Source organism: Macaca mulatta, chromosome 15, assembly GCF_049350105.2.
Source record: "Macaca mulatta isolate MMU2019108-1 chromosome 15, T2T-MMU8v2.0, whole genome shotgun sequence".
NCBI classification, from domain to species: Eukaryota; Metazoa; Chordata; class Mammalia; order Primates; family Cercopithecidae; genus Macaca; species Macaca mulatta.
The window spans coordinates 43,739,998-43,767,078 of record NC_133420.1 but is presented as its reverse complement, the minus strand read 5'-3'; the positions used below and the strand labels follow the sequence as shown (position 1 = coordinate 43,767,078).

The 27,081-nt window shown below is 42.5% G+C and overlaps 1 long non-coding RNA gene and 1 other non-coding gene across 2 annotated transcripts; both read right to left on the bottom strand.

Annotated features, from left to right (window-relative positions):
* Positions 1–1,090: 1,090 nt before the first annotated feature.
* On the bottom strand, positions 1,091–10,089 carry LOC106993648 (uncharacterized). The gene is made up of 4 exons (XR_013405636.1): positions 9,740–10,089; positions 9,000–9,221; positions 2,357–2,435; positions 1,091–1,808 (listed from the first exon to the last, which is right to left on the bottom strand). It is a non-coding gene; the product is annotated as an uncharacterized LOC106993648 (long non-coding RNA).
* On the bottom strand, positions 8,990–9,089 carry LOC114672938 (small nucleolar RNA U13). Its single transcript, XR_003723461.2, has one exon. It is a non-coding gene; the product is annotated as a small nucleolar RNA U13 (small nucleolar RNA).
* Positions 10,090–27,081: the final 16,992 nt, after the last annotated feature.

Here is a 27,081-nt window from a genome sequence, read left to right as displayed (position 1 = left end):
CCTAAAAATCATTGTGCTATGTAAAATTGTGTGATTAAAAATCATAGGGTAGGCCAGGTGTGGTGGCTCATGCCTGTCATCTCAGCACTTTGGGAGGCTGAGGCAGGTGGATCAGTTCAGGTCAGCAGTTCAAGACCAGCCTGGCCAACAAGGTGAAACTCCATCTCTACTAAAAATACCAAAATTAACCGGGCATTGTGGTGCACACCTGTAGTCCCAGCTACTAGGGAGGCTGAGGCACAAGAATCTCTTGAACCTAGGAGGCAGAGGCTGTAGTGAGTCAAGACTGTGCCACTGCACTCCAACCTAGGCAACAGAACAAGACTCTGTCTCAAAATAAAATAAAATAAAATAAAGTCATAGGGCTTATGGAAAAATAGAGTTAGGGCACACTCAAAAACATTGTCAGTGACACATTAAAAAAAAGATAGGAAACTAACAAAAATGGTAGCACAGTCTCACACATATTTGATGGTTAAGAAAGACATAAACACCATACTACTGTTTGAATGTGTCCCCCAGACTTCATGTGTTGGAGACTGAATCCCCAATGCAACACTGTTGAGAGGCATCACCTTTAAGAGGTGATTAGGTCATGAGGGCTCTTCCCTAATGACTAGATTAATGCTGTTATCATGGAACTGGGTTAGTTATTGTGGGAGTGGGTTCCTGAGAAAAAGGATAAGTTCAGCACCCTTCCCTTCTTTCTCTCTCTTTTTCACTCATGTGCTCTCTTGGCCTTCAGCATTTCACCACGGCGTGATGCAGCATGAGGGCCCTTGCTAGAAGCCAGTTCCATTCTCTTGGACTTCCCAGCCTCCAGAACCATGAGCCAAATAAATTTCTGTTCATTATAAATTACCCAGTCTGTGGTATTCTGTTGTAGCAACACAAAACAGACTAAGACACACTACAATAAATGTGGCAGTTTATCTTGAATAAAACCTGAAGTTTAAAGTTGAAGAAAGGGTGACAGCTTGTGAGATACTGTGCAGTGGTAGAAATGTTACCAGAAAGGAATCCTAATCCAGACCCCAAGAGAGGGTTCTTGGACCTTGTGCAAGAAACAATTTGGGGTGAGTCCATATAGTAAAGTAAAAGCAAGTTTATTAGAGAAGTAAAGAAACAAAATAATGGCAACTCCATAAGCAGAGCAACCCCAAGGGCTGCTGGTTGGCTGTTTTTTATCATTATTTCTTAATTAAATGCTAAACAAGGGATGGATTATTCATGAGTTTTCTGGGAAAGGGGTGGAAAATTCCCGGAACTGAGGGTTCCTCCCCCTTTTAGATCATATAGACTAACTTCCTGATGTTGCCATGGCATTTGTAAATTGTCATGGCACTGGTGGGAGTGTCTCTTAGTATTATAATAAGTGTATAATGAGCAATGAGGACAACCAGAGGTCACTTTCATGGTAATTTTGGTTTTGGTGGGATTTGACTGGCTTCTGTACCACATGCTGTTTTATCAGCAAGGTCTTTGTGACCTGTGGCAACTTCCTATGTCATCCTGTGTCTAAGAACACCTAACCTCCTGGAAATGCAGCCCAGTAGGTCTCAGCCTCATTTTACCCAGCCCTCTATTCAAGATGGAGTCACTCTGGTTCAAATACCTCTGACAGAAGGAGGGTCATCTGAAATCGGAACATCAGCTGTAACACCATTTGGAGGGAGGTGTGGCTTATAACACACTTGGAGAACTGGGACAGCTGGTAGGTGTTTGAAATGTATGTATTTGTATGTTTTGTTGAATTCCTATTCAGCATTCCTATCAATGCTGTTGAATTTTACTGGTGTCCTGTTATCCTGGAAGACAGCAATAGGTAAAGAAATCCCGTCACCCTTCTGTGTTCTGGAAACAGCTTACTACAAAGAGCGACACTTCACATGTGACTTAGATAAGCCTCATGGAAGCCCCCTTGTTAACCTATGACAAGGCCAGACAGATCCTCCAAACTGCTATTCTCATAAGCCTTGTAAAATGCTTAGCTGAAGTATTTTGCCCCACTGATCAATCAGAAACAAAATCTTTGTTAACTAAACTTAAGTTAAGCTTCTCTCCTTCCCTGAGGCCCCTGAGCCTTGGCCCACCCTCAACCTCAGCCAGCAGACAGCCCCTCCCTATGAGAGATCCTCCCGGGAGCAGGCTGACATTCTCTGATCTGCTCTATTTCATCACACACGGCTTTTTATCTTAGTGTTCACACTGGTTTTTTCTAGCTTTGTTGACTTCTCTCCATAAAAGAAAAACTGGTTTTGCCTAACCCTGGAGATGCTTACAAATCTCGTGGTTAAAGTGTTCTTTCTTTTGCAATAGTCCACTGACCCTTGTGAAAAAATAAAAGTTTTCTTACCTTGGTCCAGATTGGTTTTTTACTTGACACTTTATGGCTCAGTTCAGCTGGAAGCCGTTTTCTGCTTTCACCTAGCGTCCTGTGGATGAAATCACACATAAACAAATGCAAAATTTGCATTACGCTCAAATTGTTTTTCAATATATCAATTGCATTGGAACAAATTTGCATTTTCAAAACAAATGCTAAAGCAGAACAGACTATAGATGTCTGGCCCAGACATTTTGAACCTTAGTGGTGGACACAGATTATTTACATGCCAGGTTCCCTGTTACCTGACAGTTTTTTTTGTTTGTTTGTTTGTTTTTTAACTTATGGAAAGAGAGATGCTAGGTGAGCATTTTGGTACTTGCAAAAATCCATGACATCTCAATCGTCTCTCACCCTTATCTTTATCTTTAAGTAAAGCCTTTCCTTTTTTTTTTTTTTTTTTGAGATGGAGTCTCGCTCTGTCACCCAGGCTGGAGTGCAATGGCATGATCTTGGCTCACTGCAAACTCCACCTCCCTGGTTCAAGCGATTCTCCTGCCTCAGCCTCCCAAGTAGCTGGGACTACAGGCACCCACCACCATGCCCAGCTAATTTTTGTAGTTTTAGTAGAGATGAGGGTTTCAATATATTTACCAGGCTGGTCTTCAACTCCTGAACTTGTGATCCGCCTGCCTCAGCCTCCCAAAGTGCTGGGATTACAGGTGTGAGCCACCGCGCCCAGCCAAGTAAAGCCTTTCTTCATAGGCTTCCTCTTAGAATTGACCTCAGATTCATACAAATGATAGAAACTCAAGGTGAGAAGGGATTTAAAAATCATGTACTCTGACACCTTCATTTTACAAAGAAGGAAAGCAATGTTGCTGATCATGAGCTCCCTGAGGCAGACCCTGAGCTAGATTCATATCTGAGACCCTCGTGCCTAGCTCCAGACCTGGTACAATCAGGTACTCAGGTGTGCTTGCTGTTTTGAATCGAAATGAATTACCCAAAGGGAAAATAAAATGAAGGGCACCCATGAAGAGCTTGCTTCATGGCCTTTTTTTTTTTTTTTAATCAGGGTTTCACTTTGTCACCCAGGCTGGAGTGCAGTGGCACGACCATATCTCACTGCAGCCTCAACCTCCTGGGTCCAAGTGATCCTCCTATCTCAGCCTTCCAAGTACCTGGAACCACAGGCACACACCACCACAACCAGCTAGGTTTCAATTTATTTCTTTTTACTTTGTAGAGATAAGATTCTCCCTATGTTGTTCAAGCTGCTCTTGAACTCCTGGGCTCAAGCAGTCCTCCCACCTCAGCCTCCCAAAGTGCTGGGATTACAGGTATGAGCCGCTGTGCCCGATCAGTGGCCTCTTGAATGACACCAACTGGCCAAAGGCTTCCTTCCAAAGCCAACCAACAATTCCCATTGTTGCCAGTCCCACCCTCCAGTTGTTTCCTAAACCACCAAAAATACAGAGCACCTTTGTGCTCAGGGAAGACTGAGTTGAACCTTTTCTGCTTTCCCTCTTTGATTGGTTTTGCCTGTATCAAAGTGGGTGATGTGGACTACAAATGGTCAGACTACACATTCTAAATTGTGACTCCTTTGAGAGTTTTTAATCTATCCGAGACACAGACAGGCACAGCACAAAAACAGAAACTATCTCAACTTCGTTAGGGGAAATTTATAGCTTGCCTAGGGTCACCATGACGACCAAAAGACAGGACCTATTTGTAGATGCCAGTATCTGTAGAAGAGCTCAGGTAAGGGACAGAGCTACATTTACTGACAACAAACTATGTATCAGGTTGCTTAGCGCACATTGCTTTATTTAGTCCTCACAAACACATGTGAAATAGTGTTCTCCCATTCAGAACTGAGGAAATTGAGGCTCAGAGGCTGAAAGTCATTCATTGAAGACCACACAAGACTGATCTGAACTGAGGTCTGTCTGACTCTAAAGTCTCCATGAGTTGGGCCTTTTAAGATTGTGAGGGTAGCTGTGCTCAGGTTGAGGCAGGTGGTGGAAGTTGTTATAAAAGTGCACAGATGGCCGGGCACGGTGGCTCACGCCTGCAATCCCAGTATTTTGGAAGGCAGAGGCAGGCGGATCACAAGGTCAGGAGTTCAAGACCAGCCTGACCAACATGGAGAAACCCTGTCTCTACTAAAAATATAAAAATTAGCTGGGTATGGTGACGCATGCCTGGAATCCCCGCTACTCAGGAGGCTGAGGCAGGAGAATCTCTTGAACCCAGGAGGCAGAGCTTGCAGTGAGCTGAGATCATCGCGCCACTGCACTCCAGCCTGGGCGACAGAGCGAGACTCCATCTGAAAAAAACAAAAAAAGTGCACAGACATCTTGGCACTCTCAGGGAAGCCCATCAGTGGGGTGGGATAGTCAGGACTCAGGAGGACACTTGCCTCCTCCAAGATGCCACCATTCCCAAAAGCCAGCTCATTCATTACTCTTTCCTTTTTCCTACTTTAATGTCTTCCTTCTGTGCTCCTTGAGAAAAAGTCGGATTGCTTTCCTAACCATAACCATGTACACAGCAGAGTTGTGGCCAAACACAATGGCTGTCTTGGGTCAAGGCTCTTTCCTTGTCTAATCAGTTGAGTCTGGTGATTAGCATGGGTTCTCAGAAGAAAGGATTTGAATACAAGTTTGCCTTTGGAAGGTGCAGGGCAGACTGATAGGGGAGTGTGGAAGTGACACAAAGACTGCCAGGCGTGGTGGCTCACGCCTGTAATCCAGCACTTTGGGAGGCCAAGGCAGGCAGATCACCTGAGGTCAGGAGTTCAAGACCAGCCTGGCCAACATGGCAAAAACCTGTTTCTACTAAAAATACAAAAAATTAACCGGGCATGGTAGTGGGCACCTGTAATCCCAGCTACTCGGGAGGCTGAGGCAGGAGAATCTCTTGGACCCAGGAGGCAGAGGTTGCAGTGAGCCGAGATGGTGTCACTGCACTCCAGCCTGGGCGACAGAGCAAGACCATCCCCCCACCAAAAAAGGAAGTGATACAAGGAAGGGAAAGTGCATTATTAAGCAAGCTACCATAGTGGGCAGCTAGAGTTTAATTCCCTGGGGGGAAACCCAGCATGAAACATATGCTTCAGAATTATCCCACCCAAAGGAGGAGGGAATAGATGTATTTATATACCAACTTCCTGCTGTTACTGTTTGAAGGCTGCTCTCTGAGGATACTAATTCTCAGTCACTTTCACCCTCCCCTGTGCTGGAAGGAGCCAACTTCCTCAGTTCTGTGGAAAATAAAAAAGCCTCTGGGCTAAGAGATGTAGATACTGGAAGTTGGGAATGGGCTGGAGCCCACTAAAAGGTCACAGAGAAACAAGTGGAGCAATGACAGCTCTGCTACTCCTGGGCTGCAGGTCACATGAGTAAAAGCATGGCAACCCGTGTGCAAGGATCTGCTGCCTCTGACCTCTTGGCTTATAAATGAACTGAGGGAGTGGCAGACACTGAGTGTGGTCTCGATTCTTCGGTCAACCCAAATAACAGAGAGAGAAGCTCTCTAAGAGAAAATGATGTTTGTTATTGAGGAATGAGCATTGCAATGGGAGTACACATGGGTATATTCAGGGAAGTAAAGAAAGACAAGGATTGTTTCGTTTCGTTTTGTTTTTGAGCCAGAGTTTCATCCTTGCCGCCCAGGCTGGAGTACAATGGTACGATCTTGGCTCACTGCAACCTCCACCTCCTGGGTTCAAGTGATTCTCCTGCCTCAACCTCCTGAGTACCTGGAATTACAGGCATGCACCACCACACCCGGCTAATTTTTTTTTTTTTTTTTTTTTTTACTTATTTTTAGTAGAGATGGAGTTTTACCATGTTGGCCAGGCTGGTCTCGAACTCTTGACCTCAGGTGATCCACCCGCCTTGGCCTCCCAACATGCTGGAATTATAGGCATGAGCCACTATGCCCAGCCCACAGAAGTATTTTTTTGTGTGCTGTTGTAGCAACTTTTGTGCAAGGTTGTTTTTGTAGTCTCTTGTGACCGTTCTTGTTACCACGTGCATGTGCATGAGAATCCCCCTTCGTGGCTTCATTTGTCAATCTGGTTTGACACAAGTGATTCCATTTTGATTCTGACAACTTTTTTACATTTCTTTTTTTAATTGAGATCGTTCTCTGAAAGCATCTTTGATTAATTATCTTATGGTTAGGTTTTGACTGTCTCTTGGTGTGGAGGTAACCTGTTCTGAGTTGTTAGTCTGGTCCCACATCAGAAGGAATTGACTGGCAACTAGGAGTAAGTGTCAAAACCCTTTTAGCTACATTTGAGCTACAAGGGAGGTTTGGAGGGGGTGCCTGTCAGGCTAAGTCTGTCTAGAGGCCATTGTCAAGTTTAATTTGGTCTGTTCCGTAGGCGTTGGCTAGCATTCAAAGCGCTGGGACAGTATTATTGTTAGAAGTCCTACTCCTGCAGAAATTTAACAGACAACAGATACAAAGTTTAAAAAGGAAAACACAAAGTATCATTGATACTAATATGAGAATTTCAGCTCGTCTAATAGCTTTGAACCATGAACGAACGCTTAAAGGCAACCAACTAATAAATCAAATGACTATGGCGAATTAGGTGAGACCTATTGCTTCCATGTGGCCTGTTTTCTTATTTTGTGTATTGGGGTCTCGACTTCCCCAGAGGAATTTATCCAGGTACAGCATGTAGTATTAGCAATAGCAAAGACACTGCCTTTTTCAGCTAGACAATCAAGAGCAATTCTATCATCTATGATCTCATGACTGGGTTGAGTTAAAGCAAAGAGTAGCAGTTGTATTAGGGATTTTGTTAAAGTTACCTATTGGATGGACTAAACCTTTTTTTTTTTTTTTTTTTTTTAGGCTATGTAAATATTCAGGATTGGCATGACAGCTGCAACATTTGGTCAAGTTCCCTGCAGAAGTTGCTGACTGTGAAATTTTAATTATATCATTATTATGCCAAGTGAAAAAGTTAGGCATAAGCAAGGAAAAATTCAGAGGGGTACGAGTTTCATTATGATGGGAAATCTTGTTCCATCACTTTAGGAACAGCATGTCCACAGCATGAAGATGTCAGCTGCTCACCCTGGTTTGTAGTTTAAATGTCTCTGGTTATGGCATTGGGTGGTTTGGTGAACTTTTGGTGTGGCCCACACATCAGGCATGAAGCTTGACCCTTGAAATTTACATCAAGTTGTCTAACTTCAGCTTACAGGGCTTTAGGAAAGAGCAGTTCCCATTCTTAGTAATTTCATGGGAGAAAAGTGGACTGGAGGAACCTAGAAGAATTTAAGATCCAGTTCAGTCCACAGGTAAATAATAAAAACTCAAACAAACAAACAAAAATACCCCACACAGGGTTACAATCTAATAACAGGTATATTTTAATTTTTCTTTAGAAATATAGAAACATAACTTTTCTTTCTACAGTCATTCTGATTTCTAACAAAGATAATCCGAGTAAGACCAATTTGTTGTTATTTGTGTTTTATCAAATTTGGCCTGATAAATTCACACAAGCACAGCAGAAATAGTAATTGACCACGTAGGAACCTCAGATTTGACTTTAAAAGCTAGAAAGCTAATCTAAGGCAGACTTCAGACTTTTTCTACTATACCTATAAATAACTTAAAAATATGACTTTACATTTAAAAGCTTGGTAACGTAACCAATGTTTCCAATTGTACCTTGTTATTAAAAAAGCAGCTTCTAATTAAACTTATACAAACAACTTCATTGCCATAAAAATTAGGAATACTCACAAATAGTTTCCAAATTTTGGAGGGACAGAGAAAAAGTAAATGTTGCCAGTTTTGTTCACAAAAGTATACTTTACCAAATGGTTGTAAACTATAGCTAGATTGAGAGAGAAAGTCTCCTTAAATCTGGAAAACAAAACGTTTAAGTAAAAAACTAACCATGTTTCAAATATCTGTCTTCATTAGATATTTAATCTCATGTAATTAATTTTTGTTCTGTTTAATCTTAGTTGTCAGTTTCATGAATTTATCAATTTCTTCATGGGGGTCCTGAATATCTTTACTTAGTCCATTGATCTTAAACTTATCAGAAACCTATATTCAGGCATACTGGCCAGAGTCTTTTCCATGAATCTGATTGCAGATGCATTTAAAGAAGAATTAAAACTGTGGAAGACAGAGGCTTAAAACAGCCATGGTTAAAAATCTGATGAGGGTTCAGCAATTGAAAAGGAAACTCAGTTATGTTTATTGCATACAGCATTTTAAGACAACAACCAGAAAAATGACTAACAGCATCACATTAGGACCATCAAACATTTATAAATTTTACATAATTTTTAGAACTTTCACATCAATAACATAGCCGTATAAATATAACTTAGAGAAGATTTAGCATCACTTTGTTATTTGATCCCATCTGTGCCTCCAATGCTTCTCATACAACTCAATACATCAAACAAGCCTAATTAGTTTAACATCTCTACAAGCTGAAAAATCCATCCTTTGAGGTTCTCCAGGAGCCCAACTAGAAAATCTCAAAGATAATTCTAGGTTGAAAAGACTTCATTTAGAACTCTGATATTGAGAAAGCCAGCCAAATATGTCAAAAGGTATAAAACATTTAATTAAAACAGAATTGCAGATCATAGTGAAATAATAGTTGTTCACTTACCAAGAGTGACTGCAGATTTCAAGGTCTGAGGGTGGCACATCTCACACATGAGTGTGAACACTCAGTCATCCTCATGAACTACAAAAGGATTGTGACTGAAGATTTTAAAAGTAAGCTGAGCATGGTGGCATGCACCTGTAGTCCCAGCTACTTGGGAGGCTGATGCTTGAACCTGGGAGGCGGAGGTTGCAGTGAGCCGAGATCACGCCACTGCACTCCAGCCTGGCAACAGAGTGAGACTCAGTCTCAAAAACAACAACAACAAAAACAACAACAAACTAAAAAAGACAGCATGAAGCACAGGAAATTACCTTGATAAAACACAGAATCTTTGTTTCCTAGGCCAATTACCAAAAAATAAATACTCCTGCAGTGTAGTTGCTTCTTATAGGAAGTCCTTTTAGATAACCTGAAAATCTAACCTAATGAAAAGGTACTTGAATTCAATTTGACACTTGATGAGTGTGTATCCAAGGTTATGAGTATACACTATGTTATAGAAGAAGTAAACAAAAAAATAAGTACCTTGAGCAGGGAAACATATGGCTCTTAGAAAAAGTAAAAGCACATTAAGTTTCCTGGTTACATGGAATAATTCAGACATATCAAGAAAAGCCAATAGCACAGAATCAAGTTATTCTTGAGGAAAACATTGCTTTTCTAGGCCTTTAAGACAAACATATCAGCATTAGGCCTCAACAACAGAGTTAGAACCAGATAAAATAAGTACAGAAGCTTACCAAAATGTCAAGGGAGAGAGTCATTAAGTTAATTAAGAAAAAAAAAAGTGTGGCCAGACGCGGTGGTTCATGCCTGTAATTCCAGCACTTCGGGAGGCCGAGGCAGGTGGATCACGAAGTCAGGAATTCAAGACCAGCCTGGACAACATAGTGAAACCCTGTCTCTATTGAAAATACAAAAATTAGCCCGGTGTGGTGGCATGTGCCTGTAGTCCCAGCTACTCAGGAGGCTGAGGTAGGAGAATTGCTTGAACTCGGAAGGCGGAGGTTGCAGTGAACCAAGACCACGCTATTGCACTCCAGCCTGTGTGACAGAGTGAGAATACGTCTCAAAAAAAAAAAAAAAAAAAAGGTGTGCCTTCTTAAGAGGAGAAGGAGGAAGAGCAGAAGGCAATGGTGTATGACTTGCAAATCATGTGCAATGAGGTGCAGCAGAAGTTGCACTTCTGAGACATAAATCTGAAAATCTTCAAGAGAAAGACTCTAGTTTGAGAAATTAAATTACTATAGAGAAATTAAACAGAAACCATAAAACAGGAAGAGGTTATAGTTCAGAAGATGGTAAAAAATTTGAAGAAATAGATTTCTGGGGTTTGTTTTTTTTTTTTTTTTTTTAGAGATAGGATCTTATTCTGTTGCCCAGACTGGAGTGCAGTGGTACCATCATAGCTTACTGCAGACTCAAACTCCTGAGCTCACCTGATCCTCCCACCTCAGCCTCCTGAGAAGGTGAGGGGCAAGGGAGGAACTACAAGTGTGCACCATCATGCCTGGCTAATTTTTAATTTTTTTTTGTAGAGATTGGGGTCTCATGATATTGCCTAAGCTGGTCTCAAACACATGGCCTCAAGCAATCCTCCTGCCTCAGCCTCCCAAAGCACCAGGATTACAGGTGTGAGTCACCACACCCAACCCGATTTCAGAATTAAAAATCAAAACCTCTTGTAATTTTTTTTAAAAAACTAAGAGCAATGACACTCAAGTAAACCCTTATCACTTTAAACATAGATAACTAGTTTTAGGTTTTGTATCAGTATATTCAATTTTCAGAAAAATTTATAAACAATTTCCTTCTAAATTTAGCCAACTTGATTACATGCAAAATTCATTTCATAAGATTCATCTTTCACAAACCTTTTGCAAGTTGCTCAAACATCTTATGGCTTGCTTAGGCCTAATTTTGTTTTAGATTTTCTTTTTTAATATTGAAACAAACAATTATTCTACCTTAAGACAAAAATTTACTTTTCTTTTTCTTTATCATTTTTACCACATAAGATTCTTTCTCATACAAATTATGTATCTTTTTCATCTTTCTTACCAAAGATATCTTCTCATATTTATAATTTTCTTTGCATGTCTCTTTTACTTATTGATTTCTTTCTGTCTTGTCTTTATTTTCATCTTAAATCTATATTTTGAAACAACGTTTAAATAATGTCCAAATTAGATATAATTATTATTTTTAAATTAAAAAACATATATTCATGTTCTTTTTTAAAATAATTTTGTACTGGCTAGGTGCAGTGGCTCACATCTATAATCCCAACACTTTGGGAGGCTGAGGCAGGAGAACTGCTTGAGCTCAGGAGTTTGAGACTAGCCTGGGTAACATAGCAAGACCCCATCACTACAAAAAAAAAAAAATTGTTTTAAACAATATTAAACTAGCCTTATTCATCAAAGAATTACACAAAGATAATTTTGCTTTTAAGGCTGGATTTGTGGGTCTATGACCTTACAACATCTAGCAGAGACAAATATAGAACTTCCTGACCAGTAAACTCAGGCAAAAATTTATGCTAAGAATTCTGAAGACATTTTTATTTTTATTTTACCAACAATTGTTTTTTTTGAAGTGGAGTCTCACTCTGTTGCCAAGGCTGGTATGCAATGGCACAATCTCAGCTCACCGCAACCTCCAACTCCCAGGTTCAAGTGATTCTCCTGCCTCAGCCACCTGAGTAGCTGACATTACAGGTGTGCGCCACCATGCCCAGCTAATTTTTGTATTTTTAGTAGAGATGGGGTTTCACTATGTTGACCAGGCCAGTCTCAAACTCCTGACCTCAAGTGATCTGCCCACCTCAGCCTCCCACAGTGCTGGGATTACAGGTGTGAGCCACCACGCCCAGCCTATTTTACCAATAATTTTAAGATTAGTTTACTTACAAAAGATTACCCACCAGGTGCAGTGGCTTACACCTGTAATCCCAGCACTTTGGGAGGCCGAAGTGGGCAGATCACGAGGTCAAGAGTTCGAGACCAGCTTTGCCAACATGGTGAAACCCTATCACTATTAAAAATACAAAAATTAGCCAGGAGTGGTGGCACACACCTGTAATCCCAGCTACTAGGGAGGCTGAGGCAGGAAAATCACTTGAACCCAGGAGACGGAGGTTGTGGTGAGCAGAGATTGTGCCACTGCACTCCAGCCTGGGCGACAGAGCAAGACTCTGTCTCAAAAAAAAAAAAAAAAAAAGGATTTATGCTCATGTGAACGTAAAAGCATTTGTATTAATTACTGTATTTCTAATAAATTACTTTTTTAAGCACTTAATTATTTTTCTTCAAGCCAATTAAATAGAGATCTTTGTAAATTTAAAATCATATACATAAAATATGTAGACACAAAAAGTAAAAACATATAGATGAAGAAAAACAAAAAATTTACAGTTTTTACTTTAAAATTCTAATCATAATACAGTAAAACAGAGTAATATAAACTTGTCAGCTTATAAAAATACAGTTGGATCCAAATTATATCTCTAACAAAATGGGACAAGTTAGGGTCATGTTCATATGGCTAAACTTGAAAATTTTTATTTGTCCTGAGATGTAATATAATGAAGGTTGTGAACCAAATTTTGGGCAAAGCAGTTTCCATAGCAGTTTGGTTTTAAAAAGTCTTTTTTTTGTTTTAAACTTCTCCCCACCTTTTTTCAGTTTCAAATGAATTGTTTTAGTGAACTCTTGGATGTTTATATTTCATTTAGGGGTTGGAGAAAAAATGAAAACCTCCAAGTAGCCTTTAGTAAAAGATTTATCTTAATACAAGTGAAAAAATTAGCAGATTCAGAATAAACAACAACAACAAAAGTACATACAGAGGTTAGAAGCCTCTTTATGCATCCAGTGTTTAGACTGCTTAACTCTGTAGTTGAGGTTTTCTGAGAAAAACAAGTTTAGAAAATTCAAATAATTCCCATAATGGCCACAAATTATCATTGGTATAGTTTGCCCATCAGTTTAAAAATGTGCATGAAAAAGGGCCATCAGTTTTGAACATCTTTCCAGCTGGAGTCCCATCCCAGAGAGTCTGGCATGCCTAGAATTTTGAGAATCCTGTCCCATTTTTTATTAACCTTTTGAAAGCAAAAGAAACCCCTATAAGCCCTGCTGGGAATGTCAGGGGCTTGGACCCGTGTTTTTTTTTTTTTTACAGTGTACCTGGCACAGAATACTTTTTTTATACCTGGCAGATGGCCTTTGCCCGAAATTGTCCAACCTGTGACCAAGTTTTCCCTAGTCACGTGGACATTTTCTTGAGACTGGCAGGCACTCCCGTAGTAATCATACCTGTTTATCTTAACATGGGAGACTTTTTCTTCAGGGACAAGAGTCCCTCATAGATGGTGGCAACTACCCTAGTGGCTTTTATTTTTTATTATTTTGAGATGGAGTTTTGCTCATGTTGCCCAGGCTGAAGTGCGATGGCATGATCTTGTCTCACTGCAACCTCCGTTTCCTGGGTTCAAGCGATTCTCCTGTCTCAGTCTCTCGAGTAGCTGGGATTACAGGCATGCACCACCACGCCTGGCTAATTTTGTATTTTTAGTAGAGACGGGGTTTTGCCATGTTGGCCAGGCTGGTGTTGAACTCCTGACCTCAGGTGATCTGCCCGCCTCGGCCTTCCAAAATGCTGGGATTACAGGCATGAGTCACCGCGCCCAGCCCCTAGTGGCTTTTAATAGGCCCACCTGTGCCCACCACTTAGAATTTTTTTTTTTTTTTTTTTTGCCCTCAGAAGATGTTCAGAAACAAGCAGGGAAAAATAAAAGAACCCCAAGTCATTTGCAGATACACATAACCAATCCAAAATGAAACCAAAGTAAGATTGCCTCAAAACTTTTAAGCCAGGCGTGCGGACCACATGAAATATTGTATCAGGCATGCAGAAAAAAACAAAAGAAAATTCACCGGAAAAGGCATGCCTCACAGACAGAACATAAATTCTGTAGAAACCAGACTCTGCTCTGTGATGATGCTATCCTCATAGGAAGTGCTTGCCAGAAAAGACAAAAGCTTTTTATAGTCCCAAGAAGGATGCAAGGCCATTTATTAAGGAGGTCTTGGCTGGGCACAGTGGCTCATGCCTATAATCCCAGCACTCTGGGAGGCTGAGGTGGGCAGATCACTTGAGGTCAGGAGTTCGATACCAGTCTGACGAACATGGTGAAACCCCATCTCTACTAAAAATACAAAATTAGCTGGGAATGGTGGCGCATGCCTGTAGTCCCAGCTACTTGGGAGGCTGAGGCAGGAAAATCGCTTGAGCCTGGGAGGTAGAGGTTGCAGTTACCTGAGATCGTGCCATTGCCCTTCAGCCTGAGGAACAAAAGTGAAAGTCCGTCTCAAAAGAAGAAAAAAAAAAAGACCTTATTACCAAACTAGATCCCAGATAAAGTCAAAGAGCTTCTATGAAAAAGAGGGAGGTTCAGCCTGAGAGAAGACTCACCAGAGGCTGGGCATGATGGCTTATGCCTGTAATCCCAGCACTTTGGGAGGCCGAGGTGGGTGGATCGCTCGAGCCCTGCAGAAACATAGAGAAACCCTGTCTCTACAAAAATACAAAAATTAGCCAGGTGTGGCGGCGCACACCTGTAGTCCCAGCTACTTGGGAGATCGAGGTGGGAGGTTGCAGATGAAGTAATTCAGGATTGTCCTGTGAATGTCAGACATCGTCCCTGCAAGAATATTGTCCTCTCTGGAGGTTCAACTATGTTCAGGTACTTTGAATATTGCTTATGAGAGATCTGAAAAGAACTCTAAGATGCCAGGAATTAAGTGAAGAATTGAGTAGCAGTAGATTGAGGCCAGAACCTACTGATACACAGATCACTATGCAACACATGCAGCAATACAGTCTGATTTGGAGGATACATGCTGTCGTCTACTGAGTATGCCATGCCAAAAAGGATTATGAAGAAACTGGACCTAGCATTTCTCATCACAATCCAGTGTTTGGAGTCCTGTCATAAAAACTGACTTCATAGTTATTGGGGTTAGAGAGGTGGGAAAGAGATCAACTTTCTGACTACCTGTTTTTTCTAGATGGCTGGCTTTGAGGTTTTACACCTGGCTGGCAGCCGGGTGCAGTGGCTCAGGCCTGTAATCCCAGCACTTTGGGAGGCTGAGGCAGGTGCATCACCTGAGGTCAGGAGTTCGAGACCAGCCTGGCCAACACGGCAAAACCTCGTCTCTACTAAAAATAAAAAAATTAGCCGGGCGTGATGGCACACACCTGTAATCCCAGCTACTCTTGAGGTTGAGGCAGGAGAACTGCTTGAACCCGGGAGACAGAGGTTATGGTGAGCTGAGATCATGCCACTGCACTCCAGCCTGGGCAATGAGTGACAGTCTATCTCAAAAAAAAAAAAAAAAAAAAAAAGAAAGAAAAAAACCTGGCTGGAAACAGTAAGACTAAACATGATCATACAGGCGTATTTTTATAAGTGTGCCACCGTGCAGATATGGAAGACAGCGAAAATGATTAAGTGTATTTCTTCAGACAGAATATTTGAATTATATGTGTAACGAAAAAAAAGTGGGTTTTAGTTCTTTCTGGGCCTTGAGATTTTTAAGGAATTGTTTAAGATTTGATGGTTTTTTTGGTGTAAGATAGTTCCATGATGCTTCAATTGCACACCTCTACATGTGCAATGCAAAAAAGCCTGTTTATATTTCATGCTTTTTATACTTTGAGAAAAAAAAAAGTAAAAGAAAAACTGTAATATTTGAAGGGGGGAAGTGACCAAGTAAAGGATACATTTTTAAAAATAGACTCATATTGGGAGGCCGAGACGGGCAGATCACTAGGTCAGGAGATCGAGACCATCCTGGCTAACACGGTGAAACCCCGTCTCTACTAAAAAATACAAAAAACTAGCCCGGCGAGGTGGCGGGCGCCTGTGGTCCCGGCTGCTCGGGAGGCTGAGACAGGAGAATGGGGTAAACCCGGGAGGCGGAGCTTGCAGTGAGCTGAGTTCCGGCCACTGCGCTCCAGCCTGGGCTACAGAGCAAGACTCCGTCTCAAAAAAAAAAAAAAAAAAAAAAAAAAAAAAAAGACTCATAGGGGCCAGACGTGGTGGCTCATACCTGTAATCCCAGCACTTTGGGAGCCCGAGGTGGGTGGATCACGAGGTAAAGAGATCGAGACCAGCCTGACCAATATGGTGAAACTCCGTCTCTACTAAAGACATAAAAATTAGCTGGGCGTGGTGGCAGGCACCTGTAATCCCAGCTATTTGGGAGGCTGAGGCAGGAGAATTACTTGAACCCAGGAAGCAGAGGTTCCAGAGAGCCAAGATCGTTCCACTATACTCCAGCCTGGGTGACAGAGCAAGACTCTGTCTCAAAAAAAAAAAAAAAAAAAAAAAAAAAAAAGAGACAAAATGCATAGGACAATTAAGGATATCATTTTATTGAGGCTATTGCAATAGGGAGAGCCATGTAGATGTGAAGATCAAAGTATTGTGGCAAAGTAGCTTTGCCTTAGACCTTTATAGTTAAGAATAGGCAAGTCACAGGTGCATGATGAACAGTTTAGAATAGTTTTGCATTCAGGGGAAGTCTCTGCCAGCTGAACAGAAAATGTTTACTTTTGTCTCTAGCTAGTTTCAGGGGGACAGGAAATTCTAATCTTAATTGCTCATGAAAAAAGGAACACGGAGTTGAAGGGTCTGCATTTGACCTTGTCACAAATACCTGGAAGTCATGTGTGAATCCTATGGAAGGGAGTCTTATCTAAATTAGTGGAGCCTGGAGCAGTGGCTTACACCTGTAATCCCAGCGCTTTGGGAGTTCCAAGGTGGGTGGATCACCTGAGGTCAGGAGTTTGAGACCAGCTTGGCCAGCATGGCGAAACCCCATCTCTACGAAAAATACAAAAATTAGCTGGGCATGGTAGCACACACCTGTAATCTCAGCCACTCAGGAGACTGAGGCAGGAGAATCGCTTGAACCCGGGAAGCAGAGGTTGCAGCCAGCTAAGATCGCTCCACTGCACTCCAGCCTGGGCGACAAGAGTGAAACTCCAACTCAAAAAAAAAAAAAAAAAAAAAAAGAGACAGAGACCTCCATCTCTACAAAAAATTAAAAAGCCAAGAGTCCCAGCTACTTGGGGGGCTGAGGTGGGAGGATTACTTGATCCTGGGAGGTAGAGGCTACAGTGGGCTATGAATGTACCACTGCACTCCACCCTGGGCAACAAAGTGAGACCCTGTCTCAAAACAAAAACAAAAACCAAAACCAAACACAGAAGAAAAAGAAATAAGTAATCAATTAATTAATGGGAGGAGCCAGTGGTTCTTATAGGTAAGTGATTTCCAGCAACACACAAGGATGAGGGGAGTTTGAAAAACAAAAGGTTGGGAGATGTCTTAACTATTGCTGTTTTCCAGGAGCATAGGGCTTAGGTAAAGTTCAACATTGTTAATCTCACGAAAAAAGTATGAAAATTAAACAAACAAAAAAGGGACATGCACACATAGGCTCTGGTTCCCTGTGTTGGAGATGACAGAAAGAGCAATCTCTTAAAAGGCATTCCTGCCATTCTCCTGCTGCCTTCCCATTGCTTGCTTGCTTGCTTGCTTGATTTATTTGTTTATGATGGAGCCTCACTCTGTTGCCCAGTCTGGAGTGTGTGGTGCTACCTTGGCTCACTGCAACTTCCACCTCTTGGGTTCAAGCAATTCTCCTGCCTTGGCTTTCCTGAGTAGCTGGGATTACAGGTGCCCACCACCATACCCAGCGGATTTTTGTATTTTTAGTAGAGACAGGGTTTCGTCATATTGGCCAGGCTGGTCTCAACTCCTGACTCTCAACTCCTGCCCACCTCAGCCTCCCAGAGTGCTGTGATTACAGGTGTGAGCCACTGCACCTGGCCCCCATTGCTTTGAGATAAAGGCCAAAGTCCTTAGCAAGGCCTCCAGGCCCCATGGAACTGGCCCCTGCCTACTTATCTGGCCTCACCTTAGGGCCTTCTTCCCCTCTTTCTGTGCACTCCAGTTACACTGCTCTTTCTGGAACACTCCATTCTCTCTCTTGCTTCAGGGCTTTTGCTCAAGTTGTTCTTTCTGCTTCAAAAGCTCTCCAACCCTCCTAACCTCAAACCCTGCCCCAAGGTGGACACCTCAAGCTTCGTTAGTTACCTATTCCTCATTCTTCAGTCTATATTGTCAGCTGAAGAGTGACAAGGGTCACAAATTTTGAAGGCAGGGTTCTATTTCTCATAAAGGGTTGCAGCCTGCAAGGTGGGTCATTTTTTTTTTTTTTAATTGTTTTGAGACAGAGTTTCAACTCTGGTCTCGAACTCCTAACCTCAGGTGATCCGCAAGGTGGCCATTCTAACAGGTTGGGAAGCATAGCCTATGACAGAAGATGGGGAAAAGGCGCCTCAAGAATGGGAAGTGTAGAGGCCGGGCGCGGTGACTCATGCCTGTAATCTCAGCACTTTGGGAGGCTGAGGTGGGTGGATCACGAGATCATGAGATCAAGAGATCGAGACCCTCCTGGCCAATATGGTGAAACCCTGTCTCTACCCAAAATACAAAAATTAGCTGGGCATGGTGGCGCATGCCTGTAGTCCCAGCTACTCGGGAGGCTGAGGCAGGAGAATTGCTTGAACCCGGGAGGCGGAGGTTGCAGCGAGCTGAGATCGTGCCATTGCACTCCAGCCTGGTGACAGAGCAAGACTCTGTCTTCAGAAAAAAAGAATGGGAAGTGTAAAACAGAAATGTATGCTGAGCTGGTTGACTGAGTATACATATGCAGTAAGCTATAGAAGGAGTCATGAATATTTATGAAAGGAGAAACATGCACATGTGCAATTGAACTTCATGCCTCTTCATGGGTAGCATGTTCCAAAAATTGCGACATTAGTGTGATCTGAAGGAGCTGTTTTCAGCCCTCTGATGTCAAAAGGTGAAGCAGAGGACACAGAGCTCACTGTCCCTCACTGTGCAGCCTCTGTACCCTGCCCAGAACTGCTCCGTGGTCGGTGACCTCTTCACAGGAAGGAGAGCTGGTCAGTTGCTGTGTGGAAACTACAAAAGAGAGGGGGAGTCTGGTCACGGCCTCAGATGATTGACTAGAGGTGATAAAGGAATGAATTGTTTGTTTCTTGTTTCCTTTTTTTCTGTATTAATATTATTTTTAAATTTTTTCTGTAGAGATGGGATCTCACTATGTTGCCCAGGCTGGTCATGAACTCCTGAGCTCAAAAAATCCTCCCAACTAAGCCTCCTAAAGTGCTGAGATTACAGGTGTGAGCCACCACGCCTGGTCTGTTTCTTGTTCTCTAGAGTTGCTTTCTGCTTATTCCTTAGGAAAGAATTCTGGTTTAGGTTAGTAAGGAAGGGGCCTTCTGAGGCGTGTCTGACCTCCTGTCCTGACATGACTGGGAGCTCAGCATTTAAGTTTTTCTGGAATTCGGTTGGCCAAGAGGGGGCCCATTCAGTTGGTTGGGAGGCTTATGATTTTATTTTTATTTCTCATGATCAAGTTACTTTGTTAAAAAACCCTTGGATATCAAAGTTCTGTTTTCTAGAGTAGCACCAACAGAAATATAACGCATACCAAATGTGTAATAATAAATTTTCCTGTTGGGCACATTTTTTAAAGTAAAGAGAAAAAGTAAAATGGATCTTTTTTTTTGTTTTAACAATTTTTTATTTTATTTTATTTTATTTATTTATTTTTATTTATTTATTTTTTTTGACACGGAGTCTCGCTCTGTTGCCCAGGCTGGAGTGCAGTGGCTCGATCTCCGCTCACTGCAAGCTCCGCCTCCGGGGTTCATGCCAGTCTCCCGTCTCAACCTCCTGAGTACCTGGGACTACAGGTGCTTGCCACCACGCCTGGCTAATTTTTTGTATTTTTTAGTAGAGACGGGTTTTCACCGTGTTAGCCAGGATGATCTCGATCTCCTGACCTCGTGATCCGCCTGCCTCAGCCTTCCAAAGTGCTGGGATTACAAGCGTGAGCCACCGTGCCTGGCCAATATTTTATTTTTAATTGTGGTAAAATACACATAACATAAAAGTTATCATCCTGACCATTTTTAAGTGTACAGTTCAGTAATATTAAGTATATATTTGTGGAATTAAACTCCAGAACATCTTCGTCTTGCAGAACAGAAACTCTCTACACATTAAATAAGCCCTGATTCCTCTCTTCCCTATTCCCCCACCGCCTGCCTTGCTCCTGGCAACCACCATTCTACTTTCTGTCTCTATTAGTTTGACTATGCTAGGAACCTCTTAAAAATGGATTAATACAGTATTTGTCCTTTTGTGACTGGCTCATTTCACGTAGCATAATGTTCTATCGTATGCACATATGTATATATACATAGCTATTGAGCACTTGAAATATAATATTTTTATATACATATATTGTGTTTAAATGTTAAACATATTATTTATGTAATATAAATATAATATTAAACAATATCTGTAATATTTTTTTTTTTTTTGAGATGGAGTCCTGCTCTGTCACCCAGGCTGGAGTGCAGTGGCACCATCTCAGCTCACTGCAACCTCCACCTCCCGGGTTCAAGTGATTCTCTTGCCTCAGCCTCCTGAGTAGCTAGGATTACAGGCGCACACCACCATGCCTGGCTAATTTTTTTGTATTTTCAGTAGAAATGGGGTTTTGTCATGTTGGCCAGGGGGGGTCTCAAATGCCTGACCTCAGGTGATGCTCCCGCCTTGGCCTCCCAAAGTGCTGGGTTTACAGGCATGAGTCACTGCACCCAGCCTAATAATTTAAATATCTTAAATTTAAATACCTTTAAATAGCCTAAATAAATTAAACACTTCATTCCATAAAATAGAGTAAGTGTTCCAATGAGCTGAGCAGAGGAGTTTGGTTTCATTGATGGAGAAGGGCTGAAAAAAGCAGAATAAAATAACAAAACGTGGATTGGTCATTTCAAAGTTCTCTGTAAGGCAGGAACAAGGAAACAGAACAATAGAGAAATAAATGATTGTTTCTTTAAATTTCCTTTTCCTTTTTTTTAATTTAAAAACAATTTTTAGACTTCTACTTTTTATTTTATTTTTCTAGAGAGAGTTTTGCTCTGTTGCTCACACTAGAGTGCAAGACTGGAGGCAAGACTGGGCTAAAATCTAGCCAGTTCTCTGAGCATTTGGCCCAGAAGGAGCATTATTTTAATTTTTTAATTTTAAAAAATTTTTGAGACAGAGTCTTGCTCCGTCACCCAGGCGGGAGTGCAGTGGCGTTATTTCCACTCACTGCAAACTCCGCCTCCCAGATTCAAGTGATTCTCGTGCTTCAGCCTCCCAAGTAGTTGGGATTACAGGTGTACACCACCATACCTGGCTAATTTTTGTATTTTTAGTAGAGATGTGTTTTGCCATGTTGGCCAGGCTGGTCTCAAATTCCTGAGCTCAAGTGATCCTCTTGCCTCGTCCTCCCAAAGTGTGGGATTGCAAGTGTGGGCCCCCACACCCAGCCACAATTACCTCTTGAAGTCACTTGCTACATAGTCTCTAGACCAACTGATGCCAAGTAGTCACCAAATGCCATATGCTGGATGCCATATCCCATACCCTATAGCTCAACAATGTCTAGCTGTTATAGTAGCTAGTCAGGCACCCATGAGAAGACTAGATTGCAGTGGCTGGATCATACGGTAAACTATGATGGAGCCACTGCAATCCAGCCTGGGTGATATATATATATATATATATGCATGCTGAGGTTTCCATGCCACCAAACCAGAACTAATTTGTTATCTGACCTTCCCATAAATCGCGAGAGAGAGGTAACAGCCTAACTTCCCGAACAGGCCAGTTTCAATTGGCATGATAATGAAGTTCTCTCTGCTTTAATCCTTAACAAAAAAGTAAACAAATAACCTGATGTTAACCAATCACTTGGCTGGGCATGGTGGCTCATGCCTGTATCCCAGCACTTTGGGAGGCCAAGGCGGGTAGATCCCTCATGTCCAGGAGTTCGAGACCAGCCTGGGCAATATGACAAAACTACGTCTCTACAAAAAATACAAAAATTAGCCGGGTGTGGTGGTGCACACTCGTAACTCCAGAAACTCAGGAAGTTAAGGTGGGAAGATAGCTTGAGCCCAGGTGGTCAAGGCTGCAGTGAGCCTAGATCATGCCACTGGTCACACCCAGTGCCAGGGAAAGGCAGTCTCCCAGTAGATAGAAAAACCGGAAACTGGTGATGAATAGCCTTCAAAGTTGGGTGAGTGGGCTCAAACATGCACACCAACAGGCAAAATGGCAGTGTTTAACTGGTATATGACCTTCTAGGAACATTCGACTGGTAAGGGAAGATGGTCTCAAGCGAGCATGCATACAACTCCCGTAAACACATTGCGCACGCAGCCCCTCTGTAATGCTGGCAGGTCACTGTACGTGCGGACAGCCCACCCCAAAAGAAGAATCAGGAGAGAATTCTTAATGCAGAATTCTGGGATCTAATGCAGGACCCCAGAAAAATGTCAACATATAAAACCCCAAGTCAAAGGTCAAACTACACATTTGATCTCAATCATCCGCTTGGCCCTCTTCCAAGTGGACTTTCCTTCCTTTCATTCCCACTCTAAAGCTTTTTACTAAACTTTCACCCCTGCCCTAAAACTTGCCTCAGTCTCTCACTCTGCCTTAGGCCCCTGGGTCGAATTCTTTTTTCTGATGAGGCAAGAATTGAGGTTGCTGCAGAACCCTACAGATTCACTGATTGACCACTACTAACATAGCCAGTTGCTAACCAATGTCATCTCTGTAAATCAGTGAGAATTCCTGTCGAACAACTTTGCATCAGCCCACTTCTTGCTTTTAAAACCCTGTTCAATAACAAAGGCCAAACAAAGCACTCTCCCAGGCAACTTGGAAGTGTGTCCAGGGCTGCAGTCCTCGAACTCTGCCCAAATAAATTCTTTATATTAATTTTGCCTTAGTTTCTTTCTTTAGGTGGACAGGATGTTGAGAATTAATGGATGTTGAGAATTAATGCATAGTTAACCCTTCCTCTCCCTTGATTTATAAGGAAGATAATTACTGTTAAGTAAAAATTATAGATGAGCCAGTCATGGTGGCTCACCCCTGCAATCCCAGCACTTTGGGAGGCCGAGGTGAGAGGATTGCTTGAGCCCGGGAGTTCAAGACTAACCTGGCCAGCATGGCAAAATCCATCTCTACTAAAAACACAAAAATTAGCCAGGTGTGGTGGTTTACACCTGTAATCCCAGCTACTTGGGCGGCTAAGGCATGAGAATCGCTTGAATCTGTGAGGCGGAGATTGCAGTGAGCAGAGATCACGCCACTGCACTTCAGCCTGGGTGACACAGCAAGACTCTGTCTTAAAAATTAAATAATTAATTAATTAATTAAAAAAATAAAATTTAAAAAGATGCTCCTTCTGGGTCAAATGGTCAGAGTATGGGCTGGATTTTAGCCCAGCCTTGCCTCCTTATGCAGTAAACAGCCTATCCCAGCATTTGTAGTGGCCTTGCAGAGTCTCTGGAAGGAGTCCCCTTGACTAAGGTGAACTTTTATTGACCAGATACACTAGGTCATTTCTTATTTTCTGTGGTGAGGTCCCAAATGCCGGTGGGACCTCGACCCCTGCTGGTGTCCAGGCTTTTGTCACTGTCATGAGAAGAAATTCAAGGACTAGTAAAAAAACAGTGAAAGTACAGAGATTTATTGCAAAGTGAGAAATACACACTCAAGAAAGGGAGGTGCAGGTGTTCTCAAGATAGAGAGCTGTGCCATCGGGTTTGGGATTTCTATCTTTATGGGTTTCCTTAACCAAGGGGTGGAATATCCATGAAGATTCCTGGGAAAATGTGAAGATTTCTCAGAACTCTTGCCGCCCAGTTTTACACCAAATATGAGTGTTCCTGGGACTGTCCAGGTACTGGTGGGTGTGTGATTTAGTATGTTAATGAGTGTATAATGAGGTCCTAGGAGAAACCTAGGTCAAATTCAGCCCCAGGTTGGGTCCAGTCGATCTTAGCCAGCTTGGCCTATACCCTGGTTTTTCAGGGTTTTATCAGCCCCTAGCTTATGCAGCCATTTCAAAAGTTTCCTTTTGTCAGTCATGTGAATCTGCTGCCTAGAATTTTCCTTTTCTTTTCTTTTTTTTTTTTTGAGACAGAGTCTCACTCTATTGCCCAGGCTAGAGTGCAGAGGCACGATCTCGGCTCATTGCAACCTCTGTCTCCCAGGTTCAAGTGATTCTCCTGCCTCACCCCACTAGTAGCTGGGATTACAGGCATGCACCACCATGCCCGGCTAATTTTTGTATTTTTAGTAGAGACGGGGTTTCGCCATGTTGGCCAGGCTGGTCTTGAACTCCTGACCTCAGTCTATCCACCCTCCTCGGCCTCCCAAAGTGCTGGGATTACAGGCATGAGCCACTGCATCCAGCCTGCCTGGAATTTTTTATTCTTCTGCCACTGCCCTGTATTATTCTTGTGTCAACATGGGGTCCAGATATCTAAATTCTTGTGAGTAGTGAGTACATTGTAAGCAAGTTACATGTGTTAACTGATTTAATCCTCACAATAATATTATTATACTATTAACTTCATTTTCTTTCTTTTTTTTTTTTTTTTTGAGACAGGGTCTCACTTTGTCACCCAGGCTAGAATACAATGGCGTAATCACAGCTCACTGCAGCCTTCAACTCCTAGGCTCAAGCAATCCTTCCGCCTCAGCCTCTAGAGTGCCTGGGACCACAGGCATGTGCCACCATGCCTGGCTAATTTTTTGAATTTTTTGTAGAGAAGAGGGTTCATTGTGTTGACCAGGCTGGTCTTAAACTGCTGGGCTTAAGTTATCCACCCACCTTGGCCGGCTAATTTCGTGTTTAACATATGAGGAGTTGAAGTCACCGAGTGGTTCCATTTGCTAAATTACAAGGCTGGGGATTTGAACCCAGGCCACCTGGCTCTCTTAACCAAGGCAGTGAGAGGCTCCACCTACCTTAGTCCTAGCCGAGCTGGGGTGTATGAAGAACAACCTTGCTGCTTCTCCTTGTTTCCAGCTTGTGTATGAACAACCAGTCCTCAGAATGGAAACACTCCTTTCTTTGATATGCTAATACATTCCTTGGTCAGGGCAACAAGGCCTGAGATCCACTCTGTTTCCTTCAGATGACTGTCTGAATCTACCTTACTGGTTCAAAATTTTCTCTCAGAGGACAATGGCTTCACCCTTATTTCCTAGTTATTGTGGGACACCTCCCCAGGGTACCCCAGTTCTGTCAACAAACACCCACTCAGATCATTGGAAATCCAAACCAGTCTAAAAATTTCAGAGGCGGGATTGTCTCATTTTTTTTTCTTTACACAATAAACTTTTGAAATGCTACAAGCAAAAAGAATTCTGGAATTTGTAGATATTTAGATGCTTTGAGGGACTGGGCTGTTAGAGGAACCCTAATGTGAAGGCTTTTGTTAAGTGGAGGACCAGATTTGTAAATAAACAATCACCCCCCAGCCAGATAAAAATAACAGCTTCCATTTCCTGGCTCTTACTACAGACTAGGAATTGCAAGAGCTTTACATCTGTCATCTTCTCTCTCTAATAACACCTTTATAGAGGTATAATTCACATAGTGTACTTTTAAAGTATGCAAATCAGTGTTTTTTTTTTTTTTTTTTTGAGGAGTTTCACTCTTGTTGCCCAGGCTGGAGTGCAATGGCATGATTTCAGCTCACCGCAACCTCCGCCTCCCAGGTTAAAGCAATTCTCCTGCCTCAGCCTCCCGAGTAACTGGGATTACAGTCATGCGCCACCACAACCAGCTAATTTTGTATTTTTTGTAGAGACGGGGTTTCTCCATGTTGGTCAGGCTGATCTCAAACTCCTAACCTCAGGTGATCTGCCTGCCTCAGCCTCCCAAAGTGCTGGGATTACAGGTGTGAGCCACTGCGCCGGGCCGGTTTTTTTTTTTTTTTCCTGTATATTCACAAGGGTATGAAGCCATCACCACTAATTCCAGAATGTTTCCATCACCTGAAAAAGAAACCCCATGCCGGTTAGCAGGCACTCCCCCATTCCTCAGCCCCTGGTTAACCACTAATCTACTTTCTGCATCTATTTGACTATTCTGGATATTTCATATAAACGGAACTGTACAATGTGTAGTCTTTTGTGCCTGGCTTTTTTCATGTAGCATGTTACCACGTTTCATCCACGTTGTAGCTTTATTTCCTTTTTATAACCAAATACTATTCTATTGTATGAATACGCAAATTTTGTTTATCTACTCATCAGTGGATGGACATTTGGGTTGTTTCCAGTTTGGGGGTGCCATCATCTCTTTTAATCTTTATGCCACCTCTAGAAGTGTGTATTTCTGTCCTCCAATGATTGACAGAGTGAACTGTGTTTTCTTTCTTTTGATCTCTTTTTGTTTATACAGATGGGGCCTTCCTGCATTGCCCATGCTGGAGTGCAGTGGCCATTTACAGGGGCAATCATAGTGCACTGCAGCTGCTAATTCCTGGTCTCAAGGGATCCTCCTGCTTCAGCCTCCCGAGTAGCTGGGACTACAAGCACGCGTCACCATGCCCAGCTAATTTTTGTATTTCTAGTTGAGATGGGGTTTCACCATGTTGGCCAGGCTGGTCTTGAACTCCTGACTTCGTGATCCACCGGCCTCGGCCTCCCACAGTGCTGGGATTACAGGCTTGAGCCACCATACCCGGCCACTTAAAGTACATTTTAATAAAGAAATAAACGCTGGGCGTGGTGGTTCATGCCTGTAATCCCAACACTTTGGAAGGCTGAGGCCGGCGGATCACGAGGTCAGGAGTTCAAGACCAGCTTGGCCAAGATGGTGAAACCCCATCTCTACTAAAACTACAAATAAAATTAGCCAGGCGCAGTGGTAGGCACCTGTAATCCCAGCTACTCGGGAGGCTGAGGCAGGAGAATCGCTTGAATCCAGGAGGTGGAGGTTGCAGTGAGCCGAGATTGCACCACTGCACTCCAACCTGGGCTACAGAGTGAGACTCCATCTCAAAAAAAAAAAAAAAAAGAAAAAGGAAAGAAAAGAAA